Below are 11,510 nucleotides of genomic sequence, written 5' to 3'. Positions count from 1 at the left end.
TGAAATGCTGAATACAACAGGTGTAGTAGACCTTACAGTGAAATGCTGAATACAACAGGTGTAGTAGACCTTACAGTGAAATGCTGAATACAACAGGTGTAGTAGACCTTACAGTGAAATGCTGAATACAACAGGTGTTGGTAGACCTCACAGTGAAATGTTGAATACAACAGGTGTAGTAGACGTCACAGTGAAATGTTGAATACAACAAGTGAAGTAGACCTTACAGTGAAATGCTGAATACAACAGGTGTAGTGGACCTTACAGTGAAATGCTGAATACAACAGTTGTAGTAGACCTTACAGTGAAATGCTGAATACAATAGGTGTAGTAGATCTCACAGATAAATGCTGAATACAACAGGTGTAGTAGACCTTACAGTGAAATGCTGAATACAACAGGTGTAGTAGACCTTACAGTGAAATGCTGAATACAACAGGTGTAGTAGACCTTACAGTGAAATGCTGAATACAACAGGTGTATTAGACCTTACAGTGAAATGCTGAATACAACAGGTGTTGGTAGACCTCACAGTGAAATGTTGAATACAACAGGTGTAGTAGACCTCACAGTGAAATGTTGAATACAACAAGTGAAGTAGACCTTACAGTGAAATGCTGAATACAACAGGTGTAGTAGACCTTAGGGTGAAATGCTGAATACAACAGGTGTAGTAGACCTCACAGTGAAATGCTGAATACAATAGGTGTAGTAGTCCTCACATATAAATGCTGAATACAACAGGTGTAGTAGACCTTACAGTGAAATGCTGAATACAACAGGTGTAGTAGACCTCACAGTGAAATGCTGAATACAACAGGTGTAGTAGACCTTACAGTAAAATGCTGAATATAACAGGTGTAGTAGACCTCACAGTGAAATGCTGAATACAACAGGTGTAGGTAGACCTCACAGTGAAATGCTGAATACAACAGGTGTAGGTAGACCTTACAGTGAAATGCTGAATACAACAGGTGTAGTAGACCTCACAGTGAAATGCTGAATACAACAGGTGTAGTAGACCTCACAGTGAAATGCTGAATACAACAGGTGTAGTAGACCTTACAGTGAAATGCTGAATATAACAGGTGTAGTAGACCTTACAGTGAAATGCTGAATACAACAGGTGTAGTAGACCTTACAGTGAAATGCTGAATACAACAGGTGTAGTAGACCTTACAGTGAAATGATGAATACAACAGGTGTAGTAGACCTCACAGTGAAATGCTGAATACAACAGGTGTAGGTAGACCTTACAGTGAAATGCTGAATACAACAGGTGTAGGTAGACCTTACAGTGAAATGCTGAATACAACAGGTGTAGGTAGACCTTACAGTGAAATGCTGAATACAACAGGTGTAGGTAGACCTTACAGTGAAATGCTGAATACAACAGGTGTAGGTAGACCTTACAGTGAAATGCTGAATACAACAGGTGTAGTAGACCTCACAGTGAAATGCTGAATACAACAGGTGTAGTAGACCTCACAGTGAAATGCTGAATACAACAGGTGTAGTAGACCTCACAGTGAAATGCTGAATACAACAGGTGTAGTAGACCTCACAGTGAAATGCTGAATACAACAGGTGTAGTAGACCTCACAGTGAAATGCTGAATACAACAGGTGTAGTAGACCTCACAGTGACATGCTGAATACAACAGGTGTAGTAGACCTCACAGTGACATGCTGAATACAACAGGTGTAGGTAGACCTTACAGTGAAATGCTGAATACAACAGGTGTAGGTAGACCTTACAGTGAAATGCTGAATACAACAGGTGTAGGTAGACCTTACAGTGAAATGCTGAATACAACAGGTGTAGGTAGACCTTACAGTGAAATGCTGAATACAACAGGTGTAGTAGACCTTACAGTGAAATGCTGAATACAACAGGTGTAGTAGACCTCACAGTGAAATGCTGAATACAACAGGTGTAGTAGACCTCACAGTGAAAAAAAAACTAGAAAAAAAAGCAACAAATTATTAAGGAGCAACAATAAAATAACAATAGCGAGGCTATATACAGGGGGTACCGGTACAGAGTCAATGTGCGGGGGCACCGGTTAGTCAAGGTAATTGAGGTAATATGGACACTACCGTTCAAAAGTTTGGGGTCACTTAAAAATGTCCTTGTTTTTGAAAGAAAAGCTATTTTTTTGTCCATTCAAATAACATAAACTTGATCCGAAATACAGTGTAGGCATTGTTAATGTTGTAAATGACTGTTGTAGCTGGAATCGACAGATATAGATATGGAATATCCACATAGGAGTACAGAGGTCCACTATCAGCAACCATCACTCCCGTGTTCCAATGGCACGTTGTGTTAGCTAATCCAAGTTTATCATTTTAAAAGGCTAAATCATCATTAGAAAACCCTTTTTGCAATTATGTTAGCACAGCTGAAAACAGTTGTCCTGATTAAAGAAGCAATACAACTGGCCTTCTTTAGACTAGTTGAGTATCTGGAGCATCAGCATTTGTGGGTTCGATTACAGGCTCAAAATAGCCAGAAACAAAGACCTTTCTTCTGTAACTTGTCAGTCTATTCGTTTTCTGAGAAATGAAGGCTATTCCATGCGAGAAATTGCCAAGAAACTGAAGATCTCGCACACCGCTGTGTACTACTCTTCACAGAACAGCACAAACTGTCCCTAACCAGAATAGAAAGAGGAGTGGGAGGCCCCGGTGCACAACTCAGCAAGAAGACAAGTACATTAGAGTGTCTAGTTTGAGAAACAGACGCCTCACAAGTCCTCAACTGGCAGCTTCATTAAATAGTAGCTTCAAAACACCCGTCTCGACATCAACAGTGAGGAGGTGACTCAGGGATGCTGGCATTCTAGGCAGAGTTTCAAAGAAAAAGCCATATCTCAGACTGGCCAATAAAAATAAGAGATTAAGATGGGCAAAATAACACAGGCACTGGGCAGAGGAACTCTGATTGGCCAAATGGATGAGCGGTTTCCTGTTTACAGCTCATTGAGTGTGATCTTATGCCAGCATAGGTTTGTGGTGGTAAATAGACAACTACGAAGGATATAGATGGAACTCTCTTGGTAAATACTGTGGTCTACAGCTTGTCATGAGATACTCTACCTCAGGCGAGCAAAACCTTAAGAATCGCTGTTCTGATTTCGAGAAGCTCTTTTCAGTCATTACAGATGGTGGCAGAGACATTATGTACAAAATAAGTTACAAATAAGGCAAAAAAACACACACACAATATCACAATTGGTTAGGAGACTGAAAAACGGCAGCCATTCTCTCTGGCACCATCAACATTGGTTGTCAGCTGTTTTGACCCATGGTGTCATGTTATGACACTGGGTGTCAAGTAAAATGTTGTAAACATGTAAGTAAGTCATGAGGATCAGAATACAGTATGTGCAAGTCCCACTGGGTACACACTGGTTGAATGTTTCCACGTCATTTTAATGAAATTATATTGAACCAAGGTGGAATAGAGGTTGAATTAACGTCTGTGCCCGGTGGGGTGCCTTTATTTCCTCTCATTAATGCAACTGAACTGAAGCAAGCGTAGCTCGATTGAATCTTGTATAGGCTGTATCAATATTTCTCTCTCTCATTACGGAGTCCTCTCTAGTCACTTTGAACAACATGATCTTGACACTGCCTTTTCACAAGGGAATGACCGCAGCAGGTCATAACCATAGAAATAAGAAGTTTGTACACTGCAAAAAAATAAAACGTTTATTCAATATTTATCATTGATGATTAAATACAGTGTTAACCATTCCAACTTCCAGACCTGTTTTATTTATTTTTCTTCTATTTAACTAGGCAATTCTGTTAAGAACAAATTCTTATTTTCATAGACCGCCTAGGAACAGTGGGTTATCTGCCTTGTTCAGGGGCAGAACAACAGATGTTCGGGGATTCCCGAATGTTCGGGGATGAACCTTTCGGTTAATAGTCCAACGCTCTAACCACTAGGCTACCTGCCACCCCTTCATTGAACTTACAAAATTGTCAGTGTTCAACACGGCCATGTAATGACAATTAAACAGAACAGATGAACAGGAATAACATTTAATCTAATGGGTGGCCCAAAAATATATATATTGTAAAGCTATGCCCCTTACCAAGCCACTCCTCCACCCCAGGGTTCCTCCAGGAACCTGTTGCTATATTAAACCAAATAACCCCGATACTAACTGAAGGTGCAAATATGAACCATTGACTAGCATTGGGTTCCTTGAAGATCTCCAGGGTTCCTCGAGTCACCACTAAGAGTGTAGGTCTGGAATGTGTAATCTGAAACACTTTCCCCATAACAGCCATAACCCATTCCCCCAAAAGGAACTTGATTAAAGAGAAAAAAGAAAGAAAGAAAGAAAGAAGGGTTGTGGGGTTGTCCTACAGATGCACTGCCCCAGCTAGTGAACCCATCTCCCCTGTGCTAAGTGTCCTCAAGTCCTCAAGCTTCCTTGGAGCTGGCTCTGGCTCTCTGGACTACGTGTGCTTGTTAATGATGCATGTCTATCCTGCACCAGCAGGCAACATTCCTCTAGAGCCAGTTCTGTTCTGATACCCGTCTGTTTGACTGTCTGAGACATATATATGTATATATATTTATAACAAGTTATATAGCATTATACCTGCAGTCTCTTCCTACTGAGTGAATGGCACGAGGAGGACCCCCAGACAGGCATGTCCTGTAATGTTAACTAAATGTCTAATAAAGGTTGAAGATGGCCAGAGATTGATATCGGCTTATCAACAGAGTTTCATATACACTTGGGACCTTCAGCTAAAAACATTAAACCGGTATTGTATCTATACCAGTCAGACTTGGTGTGTTACTTTGGCTTTGAATTTGTCTGAAGGATGACACATCTTCTCTTCACATCCTGCTCATGCAATCAGAGATGGGCAGTATTTCTGTTCCAACTTTTGTAATAATGTACTTTTCGTAGCAGTTTTGGGAGAATTTACACAGCAGGTTAGGAGAATTGCCATAGCAGGTTGTGGGTTAATCTAATTATCCTAACCTGCTATGGCAATTCTCCTAACCTGCTGCGAAAATTCTCCCAAAACTGCTACGAAAAGTACATTATTACAAAAGTTGGAACAGAAATACTGCCCAATACTGGTTTCTGTAACCGTTACTGAGAATATTGTTGCTGTTTGGGCCGTATAATTGCAAATGTATTTCTGTATTTTAAAATGTATTTAGTGGTTTGCTAAATGATCTTTATGGTATTTATTTGTGTATTGTTTCATTTTTGGCCATCCCTGCTGACGATGAGTCATGAGAAGGTCACTGCAGCGCAGACCTTGGTGAAAAATATTATTTGAAATCATGTAAAATACTTCAGCTGTGTTTGATTGAGCTTGCCAGGCAAAATGGAACCAATAGAGTTGAAGTGTCCCAAAAGTGTAAAACACACCGATCTTTAGTCTGCATTCCAGGCAGGCTAAAGCAAAAGCTCAAAGTATTTGAACGATTTAAAATAGTATTTGAACCCTGGTCTGCTGCGGTCCCTTACAAAAAATGTATTTATTGCTGCAAACTTTCCGTAAGTTTTTGGCAAATTTGCTGCAAAATAAATAGTGTAGCACAAAATGTTGCCAAAAGTTTACAAACGTTTGCCACTAGTGTTAAATCTTCTGCAAACCGTTAATTCACTCTGGCTGTCTACTCCGCTTTCAGAGCACACTCGTCTGAGTGTGCCAGAGTCAGAATAACTGATGAATTTACAAACGCTCAACACCCAATAAATATGGCCGGTGTCAGTAAACATCGGCAAAAAAACGTAATTAAATTGTTTTCAGCAGCACAGTTACAGTTGAATTTATGAACACACCCAATATTTTTTGCCACTAGCGCAAATTGTTTATGGCAACAACTTCCAAGACCAGTAACAGTTGATGACCAATCAGGGGGATTAGAAGCATCTGTTGGTTAAGTGGACACCAAGCTATTTTGCTAGCTACCTACCAATGTTGTCCTGTGACTGTCTAACTTATTAATTAAACTTCCTAATAAACGTTAACATTTTATTAACTAAATGTCATGTTAGCAATGTCATGTTTTATGGGAGAGAGTGAAACATATTTTGTTGATACCAGTTTTAATCTGTCAGTGCCACTGACTGACTGGCTAGCGCATAGCTAGCTAACATTAGATATCATATTTTTGCACAATTCATGTGATAGGTAGCTAGCTACATAACTCATGATTTGCCTATTTTTAGGCGAATACGTTGTTGTCTTTTAAAACCAATATGCATGTCAATATGCTAGTGTCACGGTTCAGTATCATGTTAGCTAGCCTAACAGCTAAGGTAGGTAGCTATCTAGCAAAACTATGAGTTTATTTGACATCAATGCAAAATGAAACTTTTGAAGATGGATAACCTTCCCTTATCCATGGTGTTGGAAGAGGATGTATTGGGAGGAGGATGCATCAAAAAATATGTTTGTGGTGAACTCATAACACATTTTTTGTGTGATAAATTAGTGTATCGTCTTCAAGATTGATAGGGTAAGAAAATGTAGGTATTATTCTCATACATGTAGCCCATACATTCATGTTTTGTAACAATTAGAGCTTTCATTGCTTTAAAATAGTAGCTAGTTCATCTTGATCATGTTATTCCTTCTCTTTTTCTAGAAGCAATCATTTAGGCAAAAATTGTTTGGTTGTTTACTGTAAATACTGTACAGCAAGGTTGGGTTATGGATATTTGACCCAGCCAGTGGGATAATTGTCCCACCACCAGCACTTGAATTCCACCAGAATACTTGCAAGTATTCTAGTTATAGTTAGTGTGACTGAGTGACTGACAGTTTTGACAGACTACAGGTATTTTGGCTAACTGAAAACGCTAAGTAACAAATGTAACGAATTATGAATTTGATGGTCATTCAGGTTAAATATGTTGTCCTATCATAATTAGGTAGGTAGCTAATGTTAGCGAATGAACTAGCTAGCCATTTTCTGTTCTAATATCTCTAGCTGTGGTAACATTAGCCTCGTGACCATGCTCTCAACGCAAGGTTACTGAAGTGTTGTAACTAAATGTAGGTTTTTTGTCAACGTTTGGCTAGCTAACTACCTATGTCAGTGTCTTTAACAGTAGCTAGCTAAATTTAGCTACCTTAGCTAGCTTAGTCTGACACTTCTTCTGGACTGTCTCGGACACTGTTTCACTCGTTAGTTACATTAGCTGGCTAAGTTAGCTGGCTAACTAGCTAAGTTACCATAGCTAGATTTGACTTATTCTCCATCTGGTTTAATTTAACAAAGCTATTTAGCTAGCGTTACTGTACTGGTTGTCAATGGTTGCTGACAGTGGCAGCTTTAGTCGGACTTGTGAAGTTGAGGAGGATGGATGCAAATTCTGTTAGCTAGCTAATGTTAGAGTTTATCTTATATTGGATGTAGTCAAGTTAGTTTAGCTAACATTTCTTCATTGCAGAGGTCAAGACCAATGAATGGACAGCTTTGTAAACATACACTGAATGAGTGGAACCTTGCCTCTTTAATACCAACCTGACACACTACACATATCACAGGCTTGGAGCAGATCATGGGCACTTCCTCAACATCAGTAGGTAGTATAGAGATATTATAGATGGTAACCCCCTGGCTGACAGATCACTCCCTTCAGATTTCCCCGCAGGTAGCTCAGGCGTTCGAATATCGGCCTGCCTTTCCAACCTCGAAGCTACTGCCACACCTATACATTTTGCGTTTCCTCACTCCCTTGCCTTTGTTCAACCATTTGACCTGGCTTATCAACCCTTCCCTCAAAGTATTTAATTTAGAAATGTGGGTGAAACTATCCCTTAAAACCTCTTAGAGATAGGGGGCAGCATTTCCACTTTTGGATAAATAGTGTGCACAATTTCAACTTCCTGCTACTCATGCCAGGAATATATTATATGCATATGATTAGTAGGTGTGGATAAAAAACACTCTGAAGTTTCTAAAACTGGTTCAATCATGTCTGTGACTATAACAGAACTTATGTAGCAGGCAAAACCCCAAGGAAAAACTGTTCAGAATTATATATATTTTTTCCCTCTGACCGTTCCCTCAGTTGTCTTTGCCAAGGGAAATTAGATAGCGACCATTTTACAGTTCCTACGACTTCCACAGGATGTCACCAGTCTTTGGAATTAGGTTGAAGTTAATCATTGGTGAAACGAAGAAGAGGCACATCCTGGAACAACGTTACACTGTTGATAGTTACGCAAGAGGGAAAATGGTGCATGTTTTGTTTACTTGCTCTAATGAATACAGATTGCCCCGTCTACAATTTGATCGATTATTAACGTTTAAAAATACCTAAAGTTGTATTACAAAAGTAGTTTGATATATTTTGGCAAAGTTTATAGGCAACTTTTGAAATGTTTTGTAGGGACGTTGTGTTTTGGAAAGCTGTTTTTTTCCGGATCAAACCTGCTTTATAAATGGACATTTTGGGTATACATGGACGGAATTAATCGAAAAAAAGGACCAATTGTGATGTTTATGGGACATATTGGAGTACCAACAAAGAAGCTCGTCAAAGGTAATGCATGTTTTATATTTAATTTCAGCGTTTTGTGTAGCGCCTGCTACGCTAGTTATTTTGTTTACAACTGGTTCAGCTGGATCAGGTGGGTGCATGCTATCAGATAATAGCTTCTCATGCTTTCGACCGAAAAGTATTTTTAAAATCTGACATGTTGGCTGGATTCACAACGAGTCTAGCTTTAATTGAGTACCCTGCATGTGTGATTTTATGAAAGTTTGAGTTTTAACGCGTTTTATTTGAATCTGCATTTCCCGAGGCTATTGGCCACTTGATCCCCAAGAGGTTAGAAACTCCCCACTCCTGGTTAAGCCAGGAGGTTAAGAGCATTGGGCCAGTAACTAATATGTCGCTTGTTCGAATCCCAGAGCCAGCAAGGTGCAAAAACACACTTTCTTTTGCACAACTATAGCCTGAAATAAAGAAGAACATAAAAGCCTTACACGCAGTGAGTGTTCCGTAAATACATGAGGGGAGGTTCTTGAGACACACACGTGAAAAGATAGGAATGTGGACCGACCAAGCTTGATCAGTAGCCGGGTCTTGCCAGGTACATGTTGAAAGATCTGTTTTGTATTTTGAAAATTGATTGTTAAAGGGAATTTTATAATTCATTGAGTACTTTGTGCTCACAACAGAGTCAAATGTGAGAGAGCAGCCCAGATGACAAAGTGGTTGAACAACATCTGGCCGCAATCCAGAGGGCTCAGTGGACCAGACAGAATGGGGCCAAGGCAGTCAAAATAGTCTGAGAGTATCCGTGTCTGCTGTATACTCCAGGCATTGTGTCTTACCTTTTTTACAAAAACATTAGACTGAATTTGATTCTGTTTGCTGTGATTAACTAGCCTGGCTGACGTGACTCACAGCACAGGGAGAGATGTGACCACACTGGTCTGGAAAAGAGGAGATTTGTTAATGTAATATTCGCTAATAAATTGTGCAACGGGGTTTGATTGGTTCTTTCAAAAAAACTCTAGACCACCTTTACTCCACACACAGAAACACGTACAAAGCTCTCCCTCACCCTCCATTTGGCACATCTGACCATAATTATATCCTCCTAATTCCTGCTTTACAAGCAAAAACTAAAGCAGGAAGCATCAGTGACTAGATCAATAAAGAAGTGGTCAGATGACGCCGATGCTAAGCTACAGGACTGTTTTGCTAGCATAGACTGGAATATGTTCCGGGTTTCTTCCGAAGGCATTGAGGAGTACACCACATCAGTCACCTGCTTCATCAATAAGTGCATCGATTACGTCGTCCCCACAGTGACTGTAAGTACATACCCCAACTAGAAGCCACAGATTACAAGCAACATCTGCACTGAGCTAAAGGGTAGAGCTGGGACTCTAACCCGGACGCTTATAACAAATCCCGCAATCCAGACGGATTACCCGGACTTGTGCTGACCAACTGGCAAGTGTCTTCACTGACATTTTCAACCTCTCCCTGTCTGAGTCTGTAATACCAACATGCTTCAAAGAGACCACCATCGTCCCTGTGCCCAAGAACACTAAGGTAATGTGCCTAAATGACTACTGACCCGAAGCACTTACGTCTGTAGCCATGAAGTGCTTTGAAAGGCTGGTCACGGCCCACATCAACACCATTATCCCAGAAACTCTAGACCCACTCCAATTTCCATACCGCCCCAACAGATCCACAGATTATGCAATCTCTATTGCACTCCACACTTCCCTTTGCCACCTTTCCCAAGTAGACTCAAATAAAATAACAATAATGAGATTATATACAGGGGGCCCCGGTACTGAGTCAGTGTGCGCGGGTACAGGTTAGTTGAGGTATTTTGTATATGTAGGTCGGGGTGAAGTGACTATGCATAGACAATAAACAGCGAGTAGCAGCACTGTACAAAAAGGAGGGGGGCGATTTTATTAATAGTTCAGCAGTCTTATGGCTTGGGGGTAGAAGCTGTTGAGGAGCCTCTTGGTCCTAGACTTGGCCCTCCGGAACCGCTTGCCGTGCGGTAGCAGAGAAAACAGTCTATAACTTGGGTGATTGGAGTCTGACAAGTTTATGGGCTTTCCTCTGACATCGCCTATTATATAGGTCCTGTACTGGGCTGTTCGCACTACCTCCTGTAGCGCCTTATGGTCAGATGCAGAGCAGTTGCCATACCAGGCGGTGGCGCGACTGGTCAGGATGCTCTTGATGGTGCAGCTGTAGAACCTTTTAAGGATCTGGGGACACCAAGGAACTTGAAACTCTCGACCCGCTCCACTACAGCCCCGTCGATGTTCATGGGGGCCTGTTTGGCCCACCTTTTCCTGTAGTCAATGACCAGCTCCTTAGTCTTGCTCATATTGAGTGAGAGGTTGTTGTCCTGGCACCACACTGCCAGTTCTCTGACCTCCTCCCTATAGGCCGTCTCATTGTTGTTGGTGATCAGGCCTACCTGTTGTACTCGGCACACGTGACAAATAAACAGTTATTTTATGTTGACATATCATTTACAAGCAATATAGACATACATGGTTCATATTTGCCATTTACCTTTGCTAGATCACATTTACTATTAAAAGCGTTATTCGTATTTTTTATAAAATGTGATTTTCAAGACATGGGTCGAATAAATCGTGTTTTTCTTGAACAAATATATTTCATCACTATTGATGTTTATTGCTTTGAACTGAACAAATTGGTAGGACAAATTTTACATACAGTATTTTATGGAAATGATAAATGAGTCCAATTGAAAACAAATGAAGGCCGACCTACACATCAGCATCCTCCTCCTGAATGCTCCGCACAATGGCAATTTCCATAAAATACTGTCCTTGGGATATGTTGCCTTCTCTGGATTTGAGGTCTTACCAGCTCCTCAAGAAAGAGCCGTCTCCTCTGGAGCATCCCTCTGTTCCAATCTGGATTCAAAGACATCCAGATGACAAACGGGCTGTACACCGAGATGTCCAAGATGTTGAAGAATATC

The sequence above is a fragment of the Oncorhynchus kisutch genome, linkage group LG22, assembly GCF_002021735.2.
Source record: "Oncorhynchus kisutch isolate 150728-3 linkage group LG22, Okis_V2, whole genome shotgun sequence".
Lineage (NCBI taxonomy): Eukaryota > Metazoa > Chordata > Actinopteri > Salmoniformes > Salmonidae > Oncorhynchus > Oncorhynchus kisutch.
The sequence above is the reverse complement of the archived record's forward strand: the minus strand, read 5'-3'. Positions refer to the sequence as shown.